The following is a 13,333-nucleotide window of genomic DNA, read 5'->3' as shown; positions in this document are numbered from 1 at the left end:
TTAGAGCTTTGACAGTGCGGCACAGTAGCTCTCTCAGATGGAACACCAGTGAACTCTCCAAGACAAAAGCAGAGAAAACGAAACCAATGTACAGCAGTGCACAAAGTTATTTGGAACCTCTCCTTCATGCCAAGATAAATTACTTGCTATAACTATAAAAGAAAAGGGACTTTATTGGTGTTGTCCTTCAATTATTTAGTGAAGGCACATTGGCATGAATAATTTTAGGTGTAATGTAATACACAAATATAGCAAATCAGGAATTGATTTACGATGAAAATCCCATTTACTAAATGTGCTATTTATTATGATTTGGGCTTAATCCAAGGAAGTGGTAACAGTCAATACAAAATAATAATAATAATAGCATTATAATAGCAAATAAAGAAACAACAGTTTGATAAGTCTGTTGGGATTTGAAGTTCTAACAGACTAGATAATGTTAAACCAGTTGATGCGATCTTACCTTGGCTAAATTGTGAGATTATTGAACAAAATACGAGCGCACATTATTGGGGGTAATGCATGGATTGGTTAACCAATAGAAAATAGGAACAAATATGTATTTTTTGGGTTAGGAGGCTGTGATCAGTCAGATTTAGACTGCTGTTTACATCAACAGGGTGCAAGTTGATCAGTTTAGTGCATTTCTCATTGAGGTAGGAACTTAATTTAGACTCAAAGCAGTTAGCACATCATTATCAAAGTTTAGGAAGGTTTTATAGAGTAGGCAGTCAAACTAATTTTGAAGGAAACTCGGAGGAGATACAAAGAGAAACTTGAAGATGGAACAGTACATTTATTATCAAATCTGAAACTGATATACAAAAAGTGAGTAAGATAAATGCAAAGAAGAGAATAGATGAGAAAAATAAGGCTAAAAGTTATTGGAAATTTTAAACATATTTTTCATGAAAATCTGTAATGAAGAGATTCTAATCTAAACAAAATGTTTTTGTGCTAGAAAGAACTGCAGATGCTGGCTTAAATCGAAGATAGACACAAAATGCTGGAGTTAATCAGCGGGTCAGGCAGCATCTATGGAGAGAAGGAATGGGTGATGTTTCATGTCTGAAGAAGGGTCTCGACCCAAAAAGTCACCCATTCCTTCTCTCCAGAGATGCTGCCTGTCCCACTGAGTTATTCCAGCATTTAGTCCAGAACAGAATAATAATCAGTTCACTTGAATCTTTGGAAGACACTGAATCTATTGCTGGCAAAAGTTGATGTTGCCAGGCTTCTTGTAAGTATAAACATACCATATTTCTTGAGCAGTAAGTTTTATTTGTGAAAATGACATTATCTTATGAAACTTTAATTGTACATCTATGACAATTTTTAACAACAAAATGTTTATTTTTCATAATATTCCCAGAAAAGATTTTCCCACCTGGATTTATCTTGACTATTAAAAGCTGCAATAATAATAGAAATTCAAAAGATTTGTAGCAACCAATAGACAAACCGTGCCATCACGTTCTGCTGCCAATAATGGCTAAATAACTGCATTTTTCGTCTTAAGCAGGGGTTGTGAGGTGAAATCGCATTCTGAAGTCTTGAAGGAAAAAGTAATCTAAGCTCTCTTGTGGACAGAGGACAGTAATATCAGAATATCAGTAATTTCAGATTACATCAAAATCTTAACCTCAACCTCTCTCACAAATGGATTTAACGATCTCATGGCATTTGTTCATAGAAGAGGAAACACTCTCATGAAATCCTGGTCAACATATCGTTAACTAACATCATGAACACAGACTGGTTATGAATACTTAGTTGTTTGTGGACTTTGCCACCTGTAATTTGGCTATCCCTTCACTTAAACAAAGCTTTCAATGGGGTTCTTTAACTGTACAGGACTTTGAGAATTTGTAAAAGTTAATATTGAAATGTAATTTATTTTCATTTCTGTAACAAGTACAGTCAACAAATGCTCCTTTGGAACTGATTGTGTGCTTTACAAAAAGGGGATGTGCGCATTGCATTGAGAACGCAAATACAAAAAAGTATTTTATGATAATAATCTGGGAAAGGCAGCCACTATAGATCAGAGAAAGAAGAACTTGCCTGACCAACATGTTTAACTTATTTGCTGTACTTCAACTTCCAAAGCTTTTCACAAAATCCTGCATAAAAGGTTACTGGTTAAACTTAAAGCAGTGGGGATTCAAAGTAAAGCCTGGAAATGATGTCAATGGGGGAAGTGCTGTGCAGATTGCCTCAGGGTTCACTGTTGGAACCCCTACTGTTTTTAATTTACATTAATGACTTGATTTCAAAAGTTCAATGCAAATACTCAAATTCATAAGCAAGGAGAGGCAGCTGAACATGAGGTCTCAACACAAGAGCCCTAAAGTGAACTGGACAAAATATATGTGGGCACATGAATAGTAGATGAAATTTAAAGCATAATAGTGAACAATACACCATGTAAATAAAATAGGGTAACTGTGCACTTGAAGGATCCTGTGCATGGAAAACATAGTACATGTTGTATGCCCTTCTAATACACAACAACAATCAATAGATTCAAATATAGAATGACATAGTTACATTTGATTCAGACAGCCATGTCTGGACCTGCAAGTAATTTTGAAAGCACAGTAACAGGTGCAGTCACAAGATTGCTAATCCCAGATGTTCCTCCTGGCATGCCATATTTTGTATCATTTCAGACACCTAAATATTCCATCTGCTGTTCTTTAAAACATAAATCTTAACAACTTGCATTTGACAGCAGCTGCAAAGCATGCACTTTCCATTTGTAAGAACCCCTTTCTATGTTCCTCTCCTTTAACACCAGTCCGGTCAACAAATATTTCATCGCAGTTCACTTCCTAACGATTATGTAATCAATATTTTAGGTTTGTTTCAAGGTATATGTACATTTGATACACCAAAGTCAAAAAAATAGAGCACGTTGGCAGTGCAGCATTAAAAAGGCACTGAGGAATTAATAAAGAGTGAGACATTTAAAAAAATATTCACATTCAGCAAGGCTTCTCTATTTTCCCTTTATAGGCAGAGGTGAAGTATGCATTGCACTTGTGCCTTTAAAAAAGGCAATGAGTCCATTAACATCCATTATCAGTTTAAAACAATTCTCTTAAAAACTCTCTTACCTAATCTCCCGGTTTGTTATGGGTGTGGGGGAAGGAGTGCTTGTGCTACAGGTTTATGATTTTTGGTTTGGGAGAGTTGGGTATTTGGCAGCATGGTGTCATGATATCCAAAAGCAGAGTGGAAGCAAAAGCAAATGTAGTGATGATTAGGACTGTAGGCATGGATGGCCAGATACTGCAGTTTAAACCAACAGAAAATTCCACAATTCAGAGGAAAGTGGCGGGGGGGGGGGGGGGGGGGGGGGGGGATTTGGGGAAGATATCAAGAGGGGAAAGAGAATGCATGATGCAAGAGAGCTCTCAGCTCGCCTTGTGGTGTCTGGAATAGCACTTCTCCACCTCGCTCAGGACTAGCATTTGCAGGCCATTTGAAGGAACACGGATTGATATATCATATCAAGATCTCACAAATTTATACATGTGTTATGTCACAGGATCAGAATTCTGCTACATCAATCAATGAACAGCAAAGTTACATAATTCTACAAACTTTCACAAACTCGCGGATGTGTTACTATTCTCATGTTAGAGCCAAGTCTCGTTACATATTGCACTGGAAATGGAACTATGAAATTTTTACTTGCTGAAGCTTTACAGGCATATTAACACATGAACACAATAAATAAATATACCATAAAATGACAGCAGCTGTTTTGGAAACTGAAGATAATTGTTCTCAGGTTCCTGTACCCTCGAGATTCAAGAGAGTTTATTGTCATGTGTCCCAGATAGGACAATGAAATTCTTGCTTTGCTTCAACACAACAGAATATAGTAGGCATAAATAAATACAGAACAGCACAGATCAGTGCTAAACTTGATGGTAGCAGCGAGATGGGAACAAAACAGTGATACGCAGCAAGAAGTTTATCAGAAAATTATGCATGGTGCAGCAGGAATCTGCAAATAAGTCAGGCACTGTGTGATACCCCATCAGTGATCTAGTGCCTGGGAAGGGTCTGCCTTGTATAGTGGTACCTACCACTCCTGCCACAGGTCAGTGGACTGTGTATTCATAACCCACTTCCTAAATTCAGACACGTTACAGACAGACACTTCTGACAACGCTACAAGGTGTGCTGTTGCACAAGTAATCCTGCTCAGTATGAGAGGAACTGCAGGTTCGGACATTCAGTGTATGTGCTTGCTGAGGTGTGGTGCAAAACCACCATCCGTGGGATTATGATTGAACACCTAAGTTTCATAGAAACATAGAAAATAGGTGCAGGAGTAGGCCATTCGGCCCTTCGAGTCTGCACCGCCATTCAATATGATCATGGCTGATCATCCAACTCAGTATTCTGTACCTGCCTTCTCTCCATACCCCCTGATCCCTTTAGCCACAAGGGCCACATCTAACTCCCTCTTAAATATAGCCAATGAACTGGCCTCAAGTACCTTCTGTGGCAGAGAATTCCACAGATTCACCACTCTCTGTGTGAAAAACAAATTCTCATCTCGGTCCTAAAAGACTTTCCCCTTATCCTTAAACTGTGACCCCTTGTTCTGGACTTCCCCAACATCGGGAACAATCTTCCTGCATCTAGCCTGTCCAACCCCTTAAGAATTTTGTAAGTTTCTATAAGATCCCCCCTCAATCTTCTAAATTCTAGCAAGTACAAGCCGAGTCTATCTAGTCTTTCTTCATATGAAAGTCCTGCCATCCCAGGAATCCAGATATAACACATCCACTGGTTCTCCCTTTTCCACTCTACTAGATACATCCTCGAAAAACTCTATAAGATTCGTCAGACATGAGTTACTTTTCATAAATCCATGCTGACTTTGTCCAATGATTTCACCACTTTCCAAATGTGCTGCTATCCCATCTTTAAAAACTGACTAGCATTTTCCCCACTACTGATGTTAGACTAACTGGTCTGTAATTCACTGTTTTCTCTCTCTCTCCCTTTTAAAAAAAAGTGGGGTTACATTAGCTACCCTCCAATCCTCAGGAACTACTCCAGAATCTAAAGAGTTTTGAAAAATTATCACTAATGCATCCACTATTTCAGGGGCTACTTTCTTAAGTACTCTGGGATGCAGCCTATCTGGCCCTGGGGATTTATCGGCCTTTAATCCATTCAATTTACCTAACACCACTTCCCGACTAACCTGGATTTCACTCAGTTCCGCCTTTCTCTGAATTTCTCCCAGTCCTCTGGTAGGCTGCTTTTTCTTGCTAATTTGTATGCTTCATCTTTTGCTTTGATACTATCCCTGATTTCCCTTGTTATCCACAGATGCACTACCTTCCCTGATTTACTATTTTGCGAAACTGGGATGAACAATTGTTGTAGTTCATCCATGCAGTCTTTAAATGCCTTCCATTGCATATCTACCGTCAACCCTTTAAGAATCAATTGCCAGTCTATCTTGGCCAATTCACGTCTCATACCCTCAAATTTACCTTTCTTTAAGTTCAGAACCCTTGTTTCTAAATTAACAATGTCACTCTCCATCCTAATGAAGAACTCAACCATATTATGGTCACTCTTGCCCAAGGGGCCATGCACAACAAGCCTGCTAACTAACCCTTCCTCATTACTCAATACCCAGTATAGAATAGCCTGCTCTCTCGTTGGTTCCTTTACATGTTGATTTAGAAAATTATCCCGCATACATTCCAAGAAATCCTCTACCTCAGCACCCCTGCCAATTTGATTCACCCAATCTATATGTAGATTGAAGTCACCCATTATAACTGTTTTACCTTTGTTGCACACATTTCTAATTTCCTGTTTGATGCCATCCCCAACCACTAGTACTGTTAGGTGGCCTGTACACAGCTCCCACTAGCGATTTCTGCCCCTTAGTGTTTCGCAGCTCTACCCATATCGATTCCACATCCTCCAAGCTAATGTCTTTCCTTTCTATTGTGTTAATCTCCCCCACCTCCTTTTCCTTTCTCTCTATCCCTCCTGAATATTGAATATCCCTGGATGTTCAGCTCCCAGCCTTGGTCACCCTGGAGCCATGTCTCCGTGATCCCAACTATATCATATTCATTAATAACTATCTGCACATTCAACTCATCCACATTATTACGAATGCTCCTTGCATTGAGACACAAAGCCTTCAGGCTTGTTTTTACAAAACTCTTATCCCTTATACAATTATGTTGAAAAGCAGCCCTTTTTGATTTTTGCCCTGGATTTGTCTGCCTGCCACTTTTACTTTTCACCTTGCTTCTACCCTCATTTTACACCCATCTGTCTCTCTGCTCATGCTGCCATCCCATATTCCAAAGATGTGCAGGTTTGTAGGTTAATTAGCTTCTGCAAATTATCATTAATGTCGAGGGTAGAACTAGATATCTCTAGGATAGAACACAGAATGGGTGATCATCAGTTGGTGCGGACACGGTGGGCTGAAGGGCCATCTCTAAACTAAACTAAACTAAAAACTCAAGTTTGTTCATTTTTTCTTCAGGTTGAGATTTTATTGCTATTACATTCTCTTTTGCCTTGAACTTGTTTTCCTTTCCTATTCATTATCAGTCTGGCCCAAAACTGCACCCAAAACTGATAATAATCAAAGTGCCAGCCTAAATTCAGGCAAGTCTGTACATGCTACACTGGTCATTTGAAGCAATGCTCTAATATAAACTCTCAGCACTTCCACAAAAATAAGATAACACACAAGTCCCTATTTAATGAGTTGTTACAAATATTCAAGCCTGGACTTGCACTGGCCATATTTACTTTGGATTTCCTGTTGGCACTGTCAGATGTTTATTCTGTTATTCACTGTTATTTATCTGGTAATCATTACAGATTCGGCGATGCAATTTCTCAATTGATTCACAGTGAATCCCTATCTTGTGATGTGTCTAGAACAGAATTGTTTTATTGTAGATCACATTCGGATCCAGTGGAAGAAAGAAGGACAACATGGCCAACAAAAAAAATCCTAGTCCGTGTTGAGTGCGATTTATTTGCAGCTAGGAGGTACATGGATAAGGTTCTTCCTCTCAGGCATAGACGATTTATGATATTCAATTCATTAGCCGAAGTGTAGTGGCACTGATAGTTCATGGTTAAACTAATTAGTTTTTTTTTAGTTTAGTTTAGAGATACGGCACGGTAACAGGCCCTTCGACCCACTGAATCCGTGCCAAACAGCGATCCCCACACACTAACACAATCCTGCACACACTAGGGACAATTTACAATTTTACCAAGCCAATTAACCTACAAACCTGTACGGAGTTCCCAGAGAAAACCCAGGTCCCTGGCACTGTAAGGCAGTAACTCTACCGCTGCGCCACCGTGCCGCCCCTAACTGAAAAGTGTTTCAATGATCAACATAATCAAGGCTAAATGAGGGAGGGAAACGTTATCAATGTTATTCATCTCTTCAACAACGGAAGGTTCATCTTCAAAAGAAAATGGTCCAAAGCATTTCAAAATTTCTGCAATGTTTATTGCCTGCACTTGTTATATGTTAACAAGATCAAAATGTTGGGGATTTAAACAGACAACCTGCTATAAATTTATTTTATATCAGAACATAAAAGGTTTGAAGTCATTGTAAAAAAAAGATTTTAAATACCCTTTCAAGCAACATGGTGGGGTCAAGGAAAGAGCGTTCATATCGCAGCCCTGTTTCCACCAATCTTTCCACCAGAAAACAAGAAGGGCAAGCAGCGCAAGACGCCATTGTATACAGATGCCGAGAAGTGTGTTCAGCTCTGGCTGAACAATTTCTAATCTTGTGATGTGGACTCGATAAGAAGAAGCAACATGGAATAATGGCATTGATAAAAATGTGGAACTGGCAAATCATTTTCTGGAGAAATTTACAAATAAATTCTATAAGATGAGTGATTAAACTTCAAACATGCACTTCATTGTCTTTGAACATATTGGAACATCTTGAGATCGTGATTGCACTGTACAAATGCACCTCCTTCTCCAGATCAGCTGTGTTCCCCAATTCAGCAGAACCACAGTCACAAAGGCTACGTTCTGTCTTTGTATGTGTGTTATGGGCCTCTCCCACTTGGGCGTCTTTTTAGGCGCTGCAGGAGACTATGCAGTCACCACATGGTCGCCACATGTTCGTGGGTAGTTGCCTGGGAGTCGCCTTCATGGTTGCGAGGAGTTCCCGCATTCTGGGAACTAGTCGCGGCCTCATTATGGTCGCCGTGAATTTTTCAACGACTAGAATGAAGCCGCCATGAAGAGTAGAGAGAATTCTCGTGCCGTAGGTGGGTCGCCAGGAGGTCCTAGTGGGTAGCCAGGAAGTCGAAGGTTCTCGGAGGTTCTCGTAGGTTGTAGCCGGTGTTGACCGGTGAATTTCATTGGCTCATTGGGAAAAAAAAGTTAAGCAGTAGTTTTCAGAACCAAGGATAATCGACCAGTAATATCCGCCGAGCTTCACAGCCGTGCATCTCTGGCTTATTAAAAGTTGTCTCCACTCCTTCTCCCCCCTTCTCTCCCCCTCTCTTTAAGGACTTACCGTACACTGCGCTAGCCATCTTAATTACAGCGCCAACCTTCCTGTTCATCGCGGTGTGTGTCTGTATCACCTTGGCTTTGTACCGTGTGATTTTTTTTTAGACAGTGCTCCCCCCGCTTGCCCTGTCCCCCACCTGCATAACAGGCTGGTGAAGGAAGCGATGTGTTCGTGTGTGTTCGTGTGTGTGTGTGTGTGTGTGTGTGTGTTCCACTCTCACAGTCGCCGTTCCAGTCGCCGGCAGTCCGCTCAAAACAGCGCCTAAGTGGGACAGGCCCATTAAGTTCAATGATTTGTAAAACAAGCAGTCATTAGAATGTACCATGAAGCAAAAAGATGAAACATTGTTACAACTCAAATCGTGCATCTGCAGTTTAGAAACATGTTGAAAGAAAGACTCTTTTTTATTCAATGCTTGGATTCTCCATTATTATCTTGCACAGCAGAATAATTAATATTTCCACTTGCCCACCTATGGTTAATCACAATATGACTCAACATAGGGGATAACTACATTTTTTATAATAAATATAAGCTTCCTCTTCAGCATTTCCTGCTTTCAGAATTTTTAAAACCTTTCTCTTGAAACGGGATCACAGATATTTTCAATTGACTGCTTGATTGGAAATGATAGCACCAAAATAAGTAGACAGATGTCCAACAGAACCAAGCTTCACATTAAATTCCTGCTTCTCAACTCTCGGAACAAGTATCCTGCCTTCTCCCAATAAAGGATTCTCAAAGCCCCATATATCAGCATTATGATATAATGTGGTTGTCACATTAACACGTGTAATAACACGTTGAGGGCTTTACAAATGCAGATGACATGATTTTTCCTCTTGCATTAAAACGGGGAACTCAATAATATGTGTACTTGCAAGCTTTCTGCATACTCCAGCTTTTTGTGTCTCTCTCTTATTTACAGAAATATACAAGGATGGAGCACGAGATTAATACATTACATTGTACAATACATTAATTGTAACTGTCAGAGTCATATCGCACAACAGACCCTTCACACTGACTTTCAAGCACCTCTCCATATTAACCATCTTTTTCCTCTTTCCTCCCCATCAACTCCTTCACGACACAAAGGATAATTTAAAGTAGCTACCTAACCTACCAGCAAACATCTTTGGCAATATGGAAAGAAGCCAGAGCATCTGGAGGAAATCAGTCACATGAAAAACATGCAAACTCCACACAAGCAGCATCCACAGGTCAGGATCAAATTCGGGTGTTCAGAATCTTGAGGCTGCAGGGCAGCTGATGAGCCGCCCGGCAGTCTTATATTTCCTATAAGACAGGTGAAGAAAAAATACCTTGCAAGTAAATCCATAATTATAGCAAGGATCATTTCTTGATCAAGGCTATTTGTATATAATGCTCAGAGCGAAAGATTGCTTTGTTCATCTACTTTAATTCAACATAAGTTTAATGGTGGACATTCTGAATTCTAAATCAAGTATGAAAAAAACATTACAATGGTCTCTGACGCGTGGCCAGCTAATTTAAAAATGCTTTTTGAAGTGTGCTTGAGAGGTGGCTGCCCGTGTGTCCTGTAAACTACTGAAACAGTGTTATCTTAGAAACAGGAAGACACAGTTGGCGTACAGCCTCAGGAAAGCTCAAAAGACAGAGAGAGAGAGAACATCAGGGCATTTAGCAAGATCCAAGGCATTCAAAGTGTCTGGAGAGAATAAACAATTTCACTGAGAGAGAGAGAGACAGAACATAAACAAGTGATAGTGATGCTGGTAAGACGCCTCTGCTAACACTCTGGCATTGCTAAGCAGAAAGTATTGACTGATTGAATAAGTGCATCAAGATGAGTTGGCAGCTGTTAACAGCTTTGCTTCCTGCCGTGAGTAACAGAATCAACATGAGTCAGTGGCTTCATATATAGTCTTGCAACAGTGGGAATTAAACTCATGAAAATCTCTGTCAATTCTGCTAACAATCTAGAGCCATAATTTGTTCAGTCAAACAAGGAATATTGTACTTGACAAAGTGAAGATAAAAATGCTACAGTGTTTCTTGTCTCTTGATAATGTCAGATTTTGCCTTCCAAAATCCAGCACAAGAGCACAAGAAAATAGGAGCCGGCCGTTAGGCCCTTCAAGCTTGCCTCACCATTTAATATGAGCATGACTGACCTATGCTGTCCTCAACTCCTTTGCTGTGTCATTTCTCCATACCTCTTTATTTTTCAATCTGTCAAATACTTATCTACCTCCGGTTTGTATACTTCTAATGATTTAGCTTCAACCATATGCAGGGGCAAAGAATTAGAGATTCATCACCTACTTCGAGAAGAATTTTCTACCTACCCGTTTTAAATGACGTCCCTTATCTTGTGGGTATGACCTCTTGCTTGATACTCTCCCATGAGTGAAAACATTACCCTGTCAAATCTCCTTCGGATCATATATTGAATAAAGTCACCATCATTCTTCTAAACTCCAAGGAATAGAGGACCAAACAATGTCATCTTTCTTGGCAGGACAACCTGCTTATCCCAGGAAATGGCTCAATGAATCGTCTTTGTACTGCCTCCAATATCTAACTCTAATCCTAACCCGTCAACCTACGTCATTGCAACAAAGCCTCCTTGTTTCTAAACTGCAGCCACCTACAAATGAAGACCAAATTATCATTTGCCTTTTTATTACTTGTTGGACCTGTCTACTATATTTTTGTGAATCATGCACTCGAACACCTAGATCCCTCTATATTTCACTCACTCGCAATATATCTCCATTCAGATAATAATCTGTCTTTTGAGTTCTCTTACCAAAGTTCATGACCTCTCAAATCCCCACATTAAACACTGTTTAACAGACTTTCGCCTGCTCACTCAATCTATCCATTAGTTCAAGTGCATGATTCACAAAACAAATGTAGACTGGTCCAACAAATAATTAAGAAGTTAAAGGCATTTTATCTTCATTCAAAGGGCATGCAGTTTGAATTTTGGAGGGATCTTGGGGTCCAAGTCCATAACACCCTGAAAGTGGGAACTGGGGAGGAATCTGCCTACAGGCAGGAAGTGTCACAGCTGGCATCCTGGTGTCATCGCAACAACGGAGAGCTCAATGTTTTTAAGACAGTGGAATTGATTGTAGACTTTAGGAGAGCTCCCCCTCCCCTCACCATCAACAACACCACAGTCACATCTGTGGAGTATTTTACTTTGGAGTCACGTGAGTGACTACGTGAAGATCCCGCCAGCACGCATGCGCGACATATCGTCTCACGCATTGCACCAGCGACGGGCGGGGGAAGAGCTCTCCCGCGGCAAAGTATAAAAACGGGACCTACAGGTAAGAATTTCTTATTCTGAGGTCGCATTGCTTGCCCTTGTTGTGCTTTGTGTTATAGCACTATGGACAAGGGGAAGAAAACAAAGAGGGTCGCGTCTCATGTGGCTGCGGTCCACAGTCACCGACGTCAACCCTGCTCAGCTGAGCCCAGCGCCGCGACCTGCACAGCCCAAACCAGCGCAGCGGGCTGGAGGCAAAGCAAAGCAGAAGTCGGTCCGGCCGGTTGACTCGGATGAGTCGGGCCAGGAGGACTCGCTGCCCGAGAGCAGTGGAGGTGACCGCCTCTCCCGCATGGAGCGGGTGATGGAGCAGATGTTCCAACGTGACTTACTCCAGGAGATGGAGCAAGCTCAATATAGGAGACTTCGGATTCCCATAACAGCACCTTATCCAGGGCTGTCCAATGCATCTCCTTTGACAGAGGGGAGCATTGCGGGCCAGGGCTGGGCTGGTCCTGAAGAAGGGGATATGGCTGAAGATACCGGCAGTGTGCTGGGGGTGCAGGATCCTAAGGAGCTACTGGGAGTGGTCACCAAATTTGCGGTACTACCGCAATCGGGAATACCATTGCAGACCAAGCTGGCGGCCAGCTTCGACTACCTGTCCTTCCATCCTCTGCAGGAACAGGTAGTTAATGAAACTACAGAGAAATATATGCCTCCTGCAAACTGCATTTCGTTAAATGTACCTGCAGTAAACAGTGCAATCTGGGGGTACATTGGGACTGGCATAAGAACCCAGGAGGTCAAACTACAGAAGATTCTAAAACTTCTGACAGCGGGCATAACATCGTTTGCACGTTCAGTCGATGGTACTGAGCTGACGGACACTCAGCAGGACACACTGGCATTGCTCTGCAATACCCAGTATGAAATTAATTGCTTGCGAAAGAGTGCAATAAAACCTGCCCTAAACCCCAAATTTGCAGGGTTGTGCAAAACAGCTGGACCACAACCACAGATACTGCTGTTTGGGGGAAACATGTCCAAACAAGTAAAAGGGCTTGATGAAGAGCGTCATCTATAGGGCGTCATCAGGAATGGGCAAGACCACACACCCCAGACGGCAGCACCCCTACGCATCCACCAGTAGACATCGACACCAGGATGCTGGTGAAAGCATGAGGGCCGCGCAGCAACCACAAAGGTCTTTTTTAGGCCAAGGCCCAGAGCGACCCTCATGGAAAATGCGCCAACCCCGCACTCCAGTGCCTCGTCCGCAGAAGAGGCAGAAGCCGAAGAAGTGAACGTACCACCGGTAACCATGAAGGTAGGTGGGTCTGGTTCCTTCCAGAACATAAAAGGTGTAGGACCTGTACTAACAGGGGGACGGTTACACTTGTTTTGGGAAGCATGGAGGTCTATTACCACTGATAAATATATACTACAAAATATTCAGGGATACGAAATTGAGTTCATCCAAAAAG

This window comes from Amblyraja radiata, chromosome 5 (assembly GCF_010909765.2).
Source record: "Amblyraja radiata isolate CabotCenter1 chromosome 5, sAmbRad1.1.pri, whole genome shotgun sequence".
In the NCBI taxonomy this organism is placed as follows: domain Eukaryota; kingdom Metazoa; phylum Chordata; class Chondrichthyes; order Rajiformes; family Rajidae; genus Amblyraja; species Amblyraja radiata.
This window is presented reverse-complemented; position numbering follows the sequence as displayed.